Raw genomic sequence first — 16781 nt, forward strand, 5'->3', positions numbered from 1 at the left:
GATTTCATTTTAAAAGAAAAAAGGGTACCGCCTCAAACGTATGATGAATTAATAATCAATACAAGTATCCGACTACACATTGAAAGCCGTACTCAAACTCTTCCAACTGAGTCAAACAATCTTGACAGATCGTGTACTTTATTTGCATGCTGACAATGAAAACCACATACAAAATTTCCTACAATCCTTAAATCCCGTTCTTTTAAAAATGTACAAAACCGAAAATTATATTTTCGGCGGTATCATAGAGTTAGTAGTTATCGAGAGTGCTTTGAGTCATAGAGCACGGGAAATTAGCAACAACGTAAAAGTTTTTAGTATTTATTATTATTAAAATCCATTTGGAACAGATATTATTTTTAGAAATAAACCATAACCAATAAATTTGAAGAGAAAAGAGGCTGAGTGTGGATAGTTCTGCTTGAATACTCAATAACGATAGACAGTATTTTCCTGAAAATGAATATTTGGAGTAAGCAGCCACAGGGTGACCTAAGAGCTATACTGGTGAAAGCACCAACACGTGCGTAGACTTCAATGGAGATGGTGTTGAGTGTAATGCAGCGGCTAAACCGCTCTTGATGTGATGTGATGACAGGAAATCAGAAATGAAAGCTGCATGCCTTTGTAAAACAGGACGCTAGAAGCAGTGCCACGCCCGAGTATCCGCATGTTCTTGCTTCAGTAGGTGTATCTCCATCTTCGCGAGGCAAGGGAGTTAACCTACTACAAAAGTCCAGTTTCCACCCTTGGCGAACTAGCTATAGGCTGGAAATTCTTAGTTCGATCGTAGCGCCATCAGTGGCTGTTACTAGTTATATCCCTTCTATGTCCCTCCGATCGATCAATCAGATTCCACCTCTTATATCATTTGCATTAACTTCAAACAAAATGGCTGCGCCCAGTGAAGACGATCTGATAAGCAGGATCAATATTGTCATAAAACGGGTCTTACTTCGCGAAGTGCATCAGATCACTTGAGCACCTAATAGAAAACATGATCAGATTTTGAAAATATCTGTTGACGACGAGTTGGAGGTGCACATGTTTTGCAAATCCTGCAATCGACCGAAATCTGCACGATATATTTACGAACCGGATGTTGATTTCGTTTCGCGATTTTGATTGGACAATGCATAGACTCGTTAGTCCAGCCAAAATATAACTCCATAATTCGAGCCTAGTTCGGCAATGCGGAAAACTGCACTTGAATAGTCAGTTAACTCCCTTGCCCCGGGAAGATTGCCAATCTCTTATCTCTGGGCATGTGTTACGAATCTAATTCCAGCATGAGAATCAGACTTTCTGTTTCATTTTTATCAGCATTGTACTTTGTAACAAATGTTATATTTGGGATAACACTTTCTTATTAAAGTACAAATGTTTGTGTTGAGTCCTATCCGGAATTCGAACCCAGACTCTCAGAGCGTGGCATCTAATCGCCAGCTAACAAAGTCAGCGATCTAACCTACTCAGCCACCGAGGCCTCAACAGCCATGTACTTGTTTCTTATATTTGTTTTTTTCCGCATAATTTAAAAATTATTCAACATCTCATTTTAGGATTCAGCAGGCTGGTGAATGGACACAATGACACAATATATCTTGCACGAGTCTTCAACTCACCTTACGAAAACAAAGTAGATTTTGCATTTTGAAAATGAAAAATGGCCGCAGGAGTTTATATTAGTCCATGATGCCACCTTCGTGACATCAGTAACCATCAGAAGTACTGTTTTCAAATGTTCAGCGGGGGAACGGGTGGCTCAGTCGTCTAAGGCACCACAATTGGCTGGGCAAGAGTTGCGTCCCTTGGACACGCCAGAATACTATGCTTATGGGTTCGAATCTTCGTTCGACCCGAATATGTTTCTATGTTTGTCAGCACCATACCCGTGCTCCTGGGTTTCACCAAAGTGGTAATCGTTTCAGATCTGCATCATTTCATGCTTTCCTCCCACATTAAGCTGACACGCCGCGATATTACTGGAATAATGTTAAAAACGGCGTTAAATCCAAATCACTCACTTAAATGTTTAGAGGAGTCTTCTTTGCAATTGAATTCGTGTCAAAAACAACTCGCATGGTACATGTTTTTGTCAGATATGTGATGTTTGTAATCAGCTGAATCTCAAAAATTGTCCACAATATAAATAGAAGTTAAACATACAGTGTTTTCAATGTAGAACTAGGTTAAATGTAGATATAAAAGCGCTAGATTGAAATTGGAACTGAACATGCATATAAAATAATGTTATTTTACTTCGAGCAAAACATTCGCTGTCGCTTTGTATTCTGCAACATCTGTGATAAATATGTTTCCTCTCATTTCAAGGACACTTAATTATGTTCACTTGCGATCGTCTCTTCAACTCAGATCAGTCTTACTGGTTTGGTTGTGTAATATTATTTGACTGCCGTGTGATAATGGTTTCCGCCACCGAGAAGTTGCTTCAGAAATGTGAACCTTCAGTGTTCACTACCAATATGTGTTTTTAGACAGCTCATGGGTATTGCGCTTCACATACAGTGTGTGAAACAGTGGTATTGGCAATGGTATGGTGTGAGAAGAGGGACACAATATCTAATTATATGGATACAACTTACTCACTTTTAAAACTTATCATTGTGTGTCATTATAATTGTGAGGGGCGGTCGGGTAGCCTGGTGGTTAAAGCGTTCTCTCACCACGCCGAAGACCCGGGTTCGATTCCCGACATGGGTACAATGTGTGAAGCCCATTTCTGGTGACCCCCGCCGTAATATTGCTGGAATATTCTAAAAGCGGCGTAAAACCAAACTCACTCACTCATTATAATTGTGGTGGCGTTTAATTAATTCCAAGGTGTGTATGTACATGCATATAGCGACGTGCATGCTCATGTGTGCGTGCGTGCGTGCGTGCGTGCGTGCGTGCGTGCGTGCGTGTGTCATGCTGCAGTTTAACATGAATATCCCACTGAGGCACATATACTCGGAGTCTTGCCTTGTTTTATCCCCTAAATGCCGAGTGCCAGGCAGGGGAACAACAAGCATACTATTTGAACGTCTTTTGGAATGACGCGGCCTCAGGCCAAACCCCCGACCTTCTTCTCCCTGGGTGAACGCTCTACCCACTAGACCTGAACGTCCTAATCCAAACATGAAATATAACACAGGGATATATTCACACTGATATTTAGTTAAGGTGAGGTGAAATGGGGTTTAACGTCGCGTCCAAGATTATTGCACTTATATAGCGACGTGCATGCACATGTGTGTGTGTGGCTGCTTGTACTAGTCCGGACTGATGCCGATTTATAGTGCTAGCTCGCTGAGATACCATGCCGCAGTTTAACATGAATACCCCACTCAGACACAGTATACTGACTCTGAGCTGACCAGTCCTTGTTTTAGCCCCTTAATGCCGAGCGCCGGACAGGGTAACAAGTACCGTCTTTTAACGTCTTTTGGTATGACGCGGTCGGCGGACGCTCTACCACTAGACCACGGAGGCGGCCCGATATTTAGTTAAGAATGTAGTGTCTCATCGAAGAACAACAATTTGGATGTTACAATATTTCGCTTGGTCCTGTATTTTCAATACATTGCCTATACACATGGCAAATGATGGTCTTGCGTGACGATGAGCATTGGTCAACTGTCATAATCACGGTATCACATGGACAAAGAAAGAACTAACACGATCATCGATTTCTCGTTGCATTATTCCTGCTCGTTATGGTATTCAGCTTTCGACGGGCTGTGGCGTGTGGAATCTTGATCTGTCCAGGCTCCAAGGAGAAGCAGGTCGCATGGACCTGACATGAGTTGCAACAGTTATGTCCCTTACACCATATACATTGAATATCGAAAATAGAGTCGAGGTGAGGTGAGATGGGGTTTAACGTCGCGTCCAAGATTACTGCACCTATATAGCGAAGTGCATGCATGCATGTGTGTGTGTGTGTGTTTGTTTGTTTGTGTGGCTGCTTGTACTGATGCCGATTTATAGTGCTTGCCCACTGAGATACCATGCCGCAGTTTAACATGAATACCCCACTCAGACACATTATACTGACTCCCAACCGACTATTCCTTGTTTGAGCCCCTTAATGCCGAACGACAGACAGGGTAACAACAAGTACCATCTTTTAACGTCTTTTGGTATGACGCGGCCGGGATCGAACCCGGACCTTCCGTTCTCCGGGCGGACGCTCTACCACAAGAGTACAAGCACAACCAGAACGTGGACAAGATGTCAAATAGAAAGCCTTACGTACTCAACTGCGGTTTGCATACTGTGATGTATCTGTAGATACTGATTACAACAAGAGTGTTCATTGTTCCAATGGCACACAAGGACGTGATGAAGCCTTGTAAGATGCAGTAGAACCAGCCGAGGCGGTCAATAGAGTCGAGAGAAATAAGTATAGCAGATAGACCCATCTGACAAACACGCCATGTGACTACTGGTTTCCACTTCGATTTGATTGAGAGTTTTAACAATGTGTGGAGCCTTAGTGTCTTGACGTTGAAAACAGACACGCGTGAATAGATTGATACAAGGATCACGTTTGATTATCCACGTGGCATAAGACAAGTGATAATTCGATACGTATGTCATTATGATTTTTTTTTAAAAAAGTTTTTAGATAATGCAGGGGGCGATCGGGTAGCCTAGTGGTTAAAGCGTTCGCTCGTCACGCCGAAGACCCGGGTTCGTTTCCCAACATGGGTACAGTGTGTGAAGCCCATTTCTGGTGTCCCCCGCCGTGATATTGCTGGAATATTGCTTAAAGCGGCGTAAAACAATACTCACTCACTCACTCAAGATAATGCAGATACCACTGGTCACAGCGTCCGTTATCGATAAGCAGAGTCTATTGTGCTTTTCTGACTATATCATGAGCATGTGTTTACAAACCACTATTAAACCGTGTTGACACCAGGTGTTCGCAAATAGGCGAGCTCAGTGTATCCTACCCCATCGTTGGCACTCAAAAACCATGCAAAGGAGGGGCGGTCGGGTAGCCTAGTGGTTAAAGCGTTCGCTCGTCACGCCGAAGACCCGGGTTCGAATCCCGACATGGGTACAATGTGTGAAGCCCATTTCTGGTGTCCCCCGCCGTGATATTGCTGGAATATTGCTAAAAGCGGCGTAAAACCAAACTCACTCACACTCACCCATGCAAAGGAAAGTCAATTGTTCACCCGCAGAAACACGTGAAGAAGTGATAGAATATGTTAGACTGTAATTTTTTGCTACTGTACACGGTTAATTAATAACTGTCAAAAATAAAGAGATATAAACATTAGCTTGTGTATCTTCGTGATGTGAAAAGAAAAAACGCTTGTCAGAATTCAGGTTTTGCATGTATTACTCTTGTTTGGTTAACAAAAAAAACCCAAAAAAGATCTTAGACTCGTTCAATAATTTCAATGAAAACCATGTGCACATGAGCCATGACGTTTAATCCATGAACCACCCCGTTGGCTCGACAAATACAAATTAACTATCGTTCGGCTAATATTTTCCATACACAAAATATCCATGATTTAGATGTTAGTTTAGAAAAGAATAATAAATAAAAGCGACAAAACATTCCGAGTAATTGACATAACGGCAATGTCTTCGTAGTACGTTTGGCATTTTATGTGCATGTCTGTATACATACATTGTATACTTAGAACTGGGTAACCTTGAAACATGTAAGTATTTCAGTAAAAGGTCTATGTATAGAATCTCCTAAATAGGTCATCAAAACAAGCATGTTAGTGACCCTATCTCACCCAGCCAATCGCTGTTCCTAAGGGTAATGATTTGCTGCGGTCGTGTTAAGCTTGTAACAAGGTTTAATGTTGTCGCTTCCGCAGTATAGCCTCAAGGATATGTAACTGCCTCCTCTAAAAGTTGGCTAATCGCATTGGAAGCAGACATGTAGTTTATTTAAGATAATAGGTTCAAAATTGTTACTCTGGGACAACAAGGAGGCAATAATCCTGCGTCCTTCACCTTTGGCCAGAAGCTGTGTCTTTGACCTCTCTGTAACAACAAAAACAAGCCAGGATTCGTTACAAAGGGCAACTAGTACATGTAGGTTTACTAGTTCATTAAATAATTGCAACATACATTGAATGCTAATAGCAACGACTTTATGCCTTCATATTCAAGCTCTATTGTTATTGTTAAAAATATTGTGACTGAAAACAGTATTTTCTGGTTTAGGGATTTTTTTAAATGCTCTTTTTGTCCAATCCCATTTGGTGGTTTGTTACAATATCTTAAAAGTATTCTTTGCATGACAATGGTTGGCACAAATGGTTGATACAAATAAAGCCCTTTGTTAAGCCACAGTTGATGGCAGAGCAATGACTCTAGAAATGACTAGTCTTATATCAATCCCAGATATTATTGGTATCATATGTTGAGTTTAGACTTTAATAAACTCCCTATATGGCTTCAATGATGCGACGTTAAATTTTAACTCACTCTTTTTACTAAACTATCTGCCAGTCGTTTCAATTTGAATGAAAGATGCTAGCGTCTGCTCAAATGAAAATAGTTAATGATTAATGTTATCATTTGAAAAACAAATTTGTCTTTCATTTTCATCTGGGAAACTCTCTGAAAACCAAACGACTATATTGGCGTGGCTCTTATCGCAGAAATGATGTCTCATGATCACAGACTTTCTTGAAATTTCAACCTTCAAGACTGGCTCCAAATCTACGAATTTCTAAAGACGTTATCACATAACGTATCGCATGCTGGACGTATATAATGTTCAGATGGCATTTAAACTGAGTTTTCACTTAGGAAATTGAGAATAACTAATTTTACACAGTTGTCATAAAGATATTGCTCAAGAAGACACTAGACTGTGAACAACAAACCACAAGTACATATTCGTTCTTGAATGATTATCTTATTTATGATCCAACAAGTCCAGAGAAAGCAGTCATATCCCACTTGTAAAGCTAAAATCCTCTTAAACCTTCCACATCTCTATTCCTTGCAGGAGCAGAAGATTGGACTGCAGGGAAGATGGTAACCAAGTCTACTTACCCTAGCCAACTCGGGGATATCTTTTAATCGAGATGTATTTATACCTGTGGAGTCCAGAAGTCGACCTTTCCACTTCTTTAATCAGGGCACGTTCTAAAGATTCCCTTCTCCATCAAAGACCCTTTGTTCCTGATATTGAGCTTGTTTTCATAAAGACTTCAGATATAAAAGCGTTGCGTTTTTCTAAAATATTTCTTCATCAAACTCTACTGCAGATGCATCTGAATAGATAAAAGACACATTTATTGTTGGTATCAAACATTTTAAAAATGATTTTATGGGACCCATTCATATATTTCTCATCACTATTTCTTCTTTTGGAAATGGAATCTGTCTTGGCAGATACTCGAAACTATACGTATATAATTATAAAGATCGGGCGGTATGTTGATTATGAATGCTCCAAGTCCTTGATAATCCCCTGTTGTGTTCGTAAGATGCGCGCTTCCCGTTTCCGAAGGTCATGGGTTAAAACACGAAATGCAGCCTCGTTATGATCTTTGTTGTGTCAGCGTTTGGATTCCTGGTCCGAATACACTCCCTTTACCTCACTCACTGTTGTCGCCGTCTGGGGCCACAGAATATTTGTTCTCTGAATTCTCTGAGCAGAGCAAAGAGGGAAAAACATCTTTAAAATGTATACATAATTATCCCATTATTATCCCTTGCTAAAAACGATATTTTCTAGGGGATTTAGAAACTGGCTTCGCCTGTGCGTCTGTCCGTCTGTCCGTCTGTCCGCTGAACTGGGGCGGTTTGGTATTCGGGTGTTGTTTTTATTTTTGTTGATTTTTCACAAGCAAGTTGGAATAAGGTTTAAATGAGGCTTTTATTTTCCGGAGCATAAACCACAAACCATTCACAAACCTATGCTGGTTTTAAGAGGCATGGATGGGGTGGTCCTGCTTGGTGACTTGGTTGATTGTGTGACATCGAGTTTGACGTTGTTCATAATGTAGTGTTTACTGAACAAATCATACATCATTTCAGGAATTGTCTTTGCTTTTGCTGTTTATGGAATCGTGATTGAGAATCTTGAAAATATTATATATAACACAGCTTTTACATGAAAAGACCTGTCTATTAAAAGTACCATTACTAATTTACGTCCTTAGAAGGTACTGAAATAATAGATCTAGAGGGATATATATTTGGTGTAGTCGGCTATCATAATATAAAACGTTAGAGAAAAACTGGACTCTATTATCCCCCGAAACATTCCTTGGGGCTTAAAGGGCGAAAATACGGTGAAAAATATATGAATTGATCTCTGAAATTCAGTATATCGGTCTCACACGCTTTAGGAGTACCCTTTTCAATATAATGAGGGTATGGTTTGCTTTTTGAGATTTTATGCACATATTAGCACATAAAAAGGGGGGGGGGGGGGGGGGGGCGAGGGAGAGGGGGAGGGGGCTATAGATGACTTTGTCTTCGTGTTAAATTTAAGCTACACAACATAAGAGCAACTATCATCAGTTTAAATATTGATGGCTTAGTTGATCCGTCAACATTTTTCCCCCAGAATCTTTACGACCAATGGCTTGTGTCGAAAAATATAAAAAAACGTTATGAAATGACAAACATATTTGATCAAGTGCAAATTGTCCTGTTCATGCAATGATATTTATGTAAATGCCAGTACAGAACCAAAAGTCTTTTATTCTCCACGTTTAAGCTGTCAAAACTCTAAAAAATATACAAACATCAATGAAAGAATGACGATATCTTTCGCCATTGCCCACACATTAATTATTTTTTTTAGCATTACATTAAGTGTTGTTTTATAGGAACATTTTTGTGTTCGGTAGATTGTTGTGAATGTTATGTGTCAAATTAACGACCGTGCGTTACTCAAGGCAAAATGAGTGGGATTTCAAATGAAACTGAATTTGAAATGTTGCATTATCTCCGTCAATACACACGCAAACATACAGTAACATTTAATCATGCTTAATAGTTGGTTGAATGATGAACAGGTGTTGTAACCCAACACGTTAACCCCTCCCAAAATACTTGGTCATTTATTGGCTTCCCTGTGTTCATTGTAATAGAAAAAAACAGCGTTATCCCCTCTCTTACAAAAATACCACACACCTATGATAGACACCAGACACGGCAATCGATCTCACTGAGTATTTGAACAATCCCAGCGTTGCCATATATGGAAGGGGAGAGCGAAGGGTGCCAAGGGAGGTGGAGCAATATGCCATGCAATTTAGTTGGAACAGCGTTACCATGGAGATATTACATGACGGACTTGAAGTACTATTCGCTGCATCAACGCCTGAGAATAATCAGTCTTAAGTATCTGCCCAAACAGATCCAATCAGACGTAAAAGGTTACTAGGTGAATTGGGGTTTAACATCGTGTTTTAGTGCACTTATATAGCGACGTGCATGCACGTGTGTGTATGGCCTCTTGTACTAGTCCGGACTGATGCCGATTGTGTTAGTGCTAAGCCCACTGAGATACCTTTACCGCAGCTTAACATGAATACCATGAATGTAAGTAACGGGAAAGTAAGTAACGACGAGATTTAACTATTAAAGATACAAGCTTAGCAGCCTATTGAAGTTATAGCTGGGCCGGTCGACTCTAACACAGTCCTCTTCTCAATTGTTTATGTTTTAAGCTGTGTTAGGATGCTATCCCGTCTTGGATGTCCTCTCATCCTGCCTCCATCCCAAAACTACAAAACCACGACAACAATCATGGTCTGATACCCCTGACAGTGCATAGATGATGATGAAAGTTGACCTGTTTCTGCCGTGATAAAATGAAATTGCCCTCAAAATGATAATTTCTGTAGGCAATGATAATAATCTTGAATCTATTATTCTTTACCTGTCATGACACACTTTGCAATATGTATGTACACACACTCTGATGAGTGAGTGAGTATGGTTTTACGCCGCTTTTAGCAATATTCCAGCAATATCACGGAGGGGGACACCAGAAATGGGCTTCACACATTGTACCCATGTCTGGAATCGAACCCGGGTCTTCGGCGTGACGAGCGAACGCTTTAACCACTAGGCTACCCGACCGCCCCTAAAAGGCTGATGAATACGTTTCATCTTTATACAGAATACCCAACTACACTAATCGCATTGACCTTAGGTTACTTTAGGTTACAAATGGGATTAATCGGATGAACAATTCTGATGAAATGCTGTTAATGTTTAAAAGAATGTCGTGGTAGTATTTCTCGAATGAGGCTCTACACGATTGGATTTAGAATGAGTATTTATATTTTCCTTTGTTGTGTTTCTTACTGTTTGTATTGTAATAATTAACACTGTTATTATTTGAGTGAGTTGAATTAGAGATATTCCCATGATGCACCACAGTTAATTCTCTTTTCAAACTTAAAACACACGTCTATACCTTGTGGTAATTACGCTTGTGATTATCATCCTCTCATGTACACGGTAATTAGATTATTGCGCAAGCATGACAAACAAGGTTTCAGTAACACCAGAGGACATACGATCCAGTGTGTTCCACCAGCGCTGTCAACAGGCACCATGTGGCTTATGCACTGCGATACCTACTATGGCTGCTACAGATCTGGCTGCAACAATGTCATGACAAAACCCGTAAAAGTGGCGCACACCTTCAAGAACACCTGTGGTGTCAGTATCGGATCACCATCCACACCGGCACGCTTCCTCATCGATTCTGTTGACGGCTGCACGGAACAAACACTGTTCACAAACCAGGATTGCGAATTTTTCACTGTCGCAGCAAATATCTACCCAGATACCATGGGTATTAAGCACCCGAAAGAGGGCCTTCTTAACCTACTCCCTATAACTATCCGACAACTTACAGTTGTCTCGAAGTAAAAGCATGTCCCCTGTGTATTCCTTCTTTCTTAATCATTTTATGTTGTGTCGAACCCCGGATAACTCGAATCATTCACGTAGGGCCTTTTAAATTCGACACAATGGAGTTCGACACAAAGGGGTCGTACGCCCATTCCAGTTCATTGGTCTGCTATTTTGAAAGCCGCCAACTTGTTTTAAATATTACATGTTTAACCAATTCATTTAATGTATAAATAACCGCGACCGTCTTATTCATGGTAATTGTCTATCATTCAAATGGCGTGTAAATGAAACTTGTATCAATATGTCCGGTAATATTGATAAAGTATAACCCAATTCAATGGTTCAGATATTTTGGCTTGGTTTGCATGGGGTCTGCAAATACACTGTCAGGTTTATGGATTCACTGAGAACAAGATTCTTGAACAACACGACTCTCACAGAATCCATCGTCTGTATTCTGGTCGATGGGAACAAGCGAACAGAATGTTCACTTCTATTCCAAGTTACATGTTAAAGAAAGAATTGACGAAACCCTCCATATCTGAGGCGGTGATAATTCTGAAAAGTAGAACTTGATATCCCTTCAGACATTGTACAAGGTGAGGTGATCATGATATGGGGTTTAACGTCGCGTTCAAGATAAGATTATGGGACTAATATAGGAAAGTGCATGTAAAATGCGTGTGGCTGCTTCTACTAGTTCGGACTAATACTATAGTGCTAGCTATAAAGCCACTGAGATACCGTGCTACAGTTCAACATGGATACCCCACTCAGACACAGTGTACTAATACAGAGCCGACCAGTCCTTGTCATATCACCTTAAGCCCAGCGCCAGGCTGGGTAACAACAAGTACCATCTTTTAACATCTTTGACGCGGTCGGGTCTCGAACCACCGACCTTCCGCTCACCAGACGAACACTCTATCCACTGGGCCACGATTGTGTACAAATGAATGTCAATAAGTTCAACTTGTTTCGAATACATAACGACATGCAAGCGCATAATGTAGGTAGTGATAAAACTGGAATGCCACCGTGAGTGAGTGAGTTGGTCGTCATGCCGTTTTGAACATCTTATGCTTCAGAGTGAGTGAGTTAAAATTTTAAGTCACATCGGCAATATTTCAGCCATATCGTGACTTTCAAGGGTTAAACAGTATAAATACATTATGCTTCAGAAGATCAATCGAATAAAAAATAATTATGTTTAATACCTTGCGAGGCAATGTAAACAAAGAAATTCAAGAACATCAAAATATGTTATACTGTTAAAGAAAATATTGATAGCCAAACGACTGGGAGTCGAGTAATAGAAGTATTTGAGAACAGCAGATTTTTTGAAAAATATTAGAATATGAAAATCTTTGGGGGTATGTAGATATTCAAGTAAGTGATATTTAATGGGAACATATCTTCAAATCACTCGACTTACACAACGTAGTGTCCCTGGGGAAACAGATTTCATATGTTTCTTCAGACCAAAATGTCTTGGAAAAATACGTTATTTTGATTTCAATCAACTAGATCGTTCATTTTTTTTTATCTATAGAACATGACGAAGATAACTACAAATTCTTGCCATAGCTTTGGTATAACCCTTTCAACATGAGATTGTAAATATTATGATAGTGTTTGAAGATGGGAATCTAACAACGTGGCCTCTGTTTGAACGTATGTGTGATAAGATACTTATACACATATGGGGTTTTAAAATCCTCATGACAAGAAGACAAGAAACGTCTTTATATATACCAGCTTCTTTATTACTTGAAACGGCGTTTCAGAGATACGTCATAACCCTTCATCTGATGTGTCAGAGCGTGGCCACAATCTGATGTACTATACACAAATGGAATTCTGAACTCAGTTTGACATAATCTGTATATGCCAAGCATCGACAGGCAACATTAGGGCAATCTTCTGATCATGGTCGCTTTCTAGCGTTGACAGCATCCTTGTCTGACCAGATTGTTTTTACCTAGCTTCCCAATATTTGACTAAAATGTGAAATATGTTTGTAACCAGCTTTGTGTTTTGATGTTGCAGATGATGTTGTGTTCTCGTAAAAAGCTAGAATGATGCAGATGCGACATGCATTACTATCCCACTTATTTAAGACTATGCGTTGTTAATACTGTAACAGTTCCTCTCATTGTCGAGGCGTTAGGGTCGCCTTGTAGCTAAACGCTCGCTCGTCACGCCGAAGGCCAGGGTTCGATTCCCCAGCAGCGTGAAATCATATTCACTCACTCACTCCGCCTTCCTTCATTGCATTCCATGTAATCTGATATTTGAACATCCTTTGCATAATGTTAAATAAGTGTTTTTGGAAATGGTTGCATATCTTCCAAATGTAACTCATCTTGAACATATGAAAACGTATGTTAAACAGACATGGTCATGGATGTGTGATATACAATGTAAATGTACGAGCAAATATGACATAGAAGTTTAAAGTCAAATTGTGCATCAACAGTCTTGTTTTGCAGATTATGTTTTGAAAAATACAAAATGACTTTATGATTGCGTTATGAAATGAAAACAAAATATCTCTAACCATATATTTGGAATATTGCTGAGTGCGGCGTTAAACAACAAACAAACAAAACATTTGATTACAAAATGTGACAAAACTGATACACTCACATTTGAAATGTTCCGCAAGCCCTCGATTACATTACACGGACTCATAATGTACAATTTACACTTGGTCAAAGTTAAACAATGGGCGACTGTTGTCAGTCAATAGCCCCTCTGAAACCACAACCTTCTCTGGAGTCCAAATATCACCCTCATAACTCACTTCGTGCTCTGCAGGAGTGGGTCAATATATCAAAGAGCTATGAAAGTAGCAGCACTAAACCTTACAATCAGTCTTACTCTGATTACTGAAGGGATCAAGCGTTGCCATTGTGGAAGGAATGAGCGATGAAGGTGTAAAGAACGACAGAGGAAGAAATGTTTGCCGTAGTTGGAACCGCGAAACCACGAAACAAATATTAATTTCCAGCGAATGTAAATTTAAGTTGAAAACTTGGGATGTAGGTATACTCCACAGGGAGCTGAATATGTAAATTCGAGTGCACACTCACCCATGAGCGGGGCTATAATAATGCATCGCATTTCTTCTGCTTCTTCTTATTTTGAGGTAGGCCAGTGATATAATTAAAGGTTCAGTTGAATGAAAGAGGAGAATCATGGATAATCTCTTGCGTTTCAGTCTACACCTATAGTATCACTACCTGACCTGATGCTCATGATGCCAATCACTGGTTTGTCTGGTCCAGACTCGATTATTTACAGACCGCCGTCATATAGATGGAATATTGCTGGGTACCGCGAAAAACAACAAACCAAACAACCTGACCTGACGTTTTCGTATTGGAATATGCCTTATTTGGAATTATCTGTATTGAAATACTGTGAAATATGTCATGTAGCATTAATCTCGGGGGAGGTCGGGTAGCCTAGTGGTTACAGCGTTCGCTCGTCGCTCTGAAGACCCGGGTTCGATTCCCGACATGGGTACAATGTGTGAAGCCCATTTCTGGTGTCCCCTGCCGTGATATTGCTGGAATATTGCTAAAAGCGGCGTAAAACCAAACTCACTCACTCACTCATTAATCACATCTTGTTAACACAAAACACCAACGCCAGAGCAAAACCAGTCTCTATCCTCCGCCGAGAAAGACCCAACTGGTCGCAAAAGGCAGAATAGCGGTGAAAACCAGTGGATTGACCCCTCAGCGATGACACAGCGATTGACGAAAAGGGTAAGCACGCCCTGCCCTGTCGGCAGCACCCGCTACTCATACAAATAAAGCGTTTGTTTGTTGCCCGACCCCGCACAGCAGTACTCCTGCCATACGACGGCGGCGTGTAGACAACCGTGTCCAAAATGTCCAACGAGCAGCAGCAAGTTACACCTGTCAACGTGGTAGTTTTTTGTAATCGGGGTTTTGCATTTAGTGTTTCTATAAAAGCTATTCTTTTCTTGATGGTGAATAAACGTATCAACATAACAAAACCATTGGACGTATTTTTTATTTGAGTTTATTTTTATTTTTATTTAAAACCGTTGTTTCCTAATGAATACGGCGACACATTTTGTGGTGCTACCAAGCACTTTGAATGGCGCTTGTCGTCATGATTGTGGTTACGACATAAGCGTATTGTATTCCTGCGCATCATTATGATAACTGACTCCAGAAACCCGATGAAATACAAATTCAAGTATTCAAGCAAACGGCTATTTTGCACTCAATGTACATTATGTTTGTTTATTTGCTTGTTGATTAACGCCGCACTCAGCAATAATACAGCTATAGGCAGTTGTTGGTTGTGTTGTGAGTGAGTGAGTGAATTTGGTTTTACGCCGCTTTTAGCAATATTCCAGCAATATCACGGCGGGGGACACCAGAAATGGGCTTCACACATTGTACCCATGTCGGGAATCGAACCCGGGTCTTCGGCGTGACGAGCGAACGCTTTAACCACTAGGCTACCCCACCGCCCCGGTTGTGTTGTGAGTTGGATGCTGTGTGTCATCGTAGGCTGATGGAATGGATCGTGCTCATACTATTAGTCACTTGTTAACCCTGTCCAGATTCGACCATGTACTTGCCATCGTGATATAACATCAACAGTGCAGCATTGGTAGTAGAGGACTTTACAATGAGTCAGTGAATACGGTTTGGCGCCGCGTTTGCAATATATCATCCGTTTTCATCCCGTAGCCTACCCAACCCTCCCAATAGTAGCGGTGGTAAAAGTCGTTGCAGCAGTAGTAGGAGCAGTAGTAAATTGAATATTAACCTTGGTAGTGGTAACTGCAGCAAGAACAGGAGCCTTAGTGTCAGTAATGGTTGCTGTTACAGTAGTTGTTGTAGCAGTACATTTGTGGACAATAGTAATTCAAATTTAACATATGCTCTTTCAAGTACTCAGAGAAGAGAAGTGCCTCTATTATTTCATTCGGTTTCGTTTTTCACATTGGTCAAAAGGAGCTCTTCTTGGATTGCTCCTCAGCTGTCTGGTTCCGATAGTCGTGGTTCAAATCCGAGAATGTTCCCGTGAAAATTCCGGATAAGAATTTGGGGGCTGGGTGGTACATCTTGATGGATTTTGGTGTGGAAGGCATGGTTCTCTGGCCTTACTTCACTAGCACTGATGTGCCTGGTCGAGACTAGATTATTTACAGAAATGCCTGTGATATAGCTGGAATATTTCTAACTGTCTTGGTATAGCTGGAAAGTTTCTAACTGTCTAGGTTCAGCTTGAAAAGTTCCAACTGTCTTGATAACCTATCTTCACTCACGCTTCTAAGATGCTTCGCTAAGACATCAAAGGCGCTGACAGTATTTTATCATGAGAAAAAGTACACTTTTTTGAGTTACGTCAAAATGGGCTGACGTCATGATCCTGTTTAAATTACGCCCTCTTCGTGATCTAACGTTTTCTTGGTAACATCGTTCTATCATTCTGTCAATCAAGATGGCGCATACACATCCCTTATCGATCAGTGAGATAGTTTCTCTAACGGAGATATCTTGTCGAATAATTGAATATCTTCCCCTGAGAAGAAATATGGCAAGAAATACTCGTATGCCACGGGGATAGCACAAACATATACAAACCACAGTGTCCGTGCCACGCCCGCTACAAAGTTGTCCGAGATGGACGTTGGTGACCTGTCCATTTTCCCTGAATGTGGATATAGGAAAGATCAATCCTTGAAGAGTTTCAAAGCCACTATAAACCTGTAAACCAGCAACACATAACCATAAAAAACGTTTGTTTGTTTGTTCCACGGCGACGCCACATCACGCCCACGCATGCCTCAAATCGTCAGTTGCAATCATGTCGTGTAACTAACTCGGTTAGCACTCTATTTC

The sequence above is a fragment of the Haliotis rufescens genome, unplaced genomic scaffold (assembly GCF_023055435.1).
Source record: "Haliotis rufescens isolate VD_foot unplaced genomic scaffold, xgHalRufe1.0.p SCAF_5, whole genome shotgun sequence".
NCBI classification, from domain to species: Eukaryota; Metazoa; Mollusca; class Gastropoda; order Lepetellida; family Haliotidae; genus Haliotis; species Haliotis rufescens.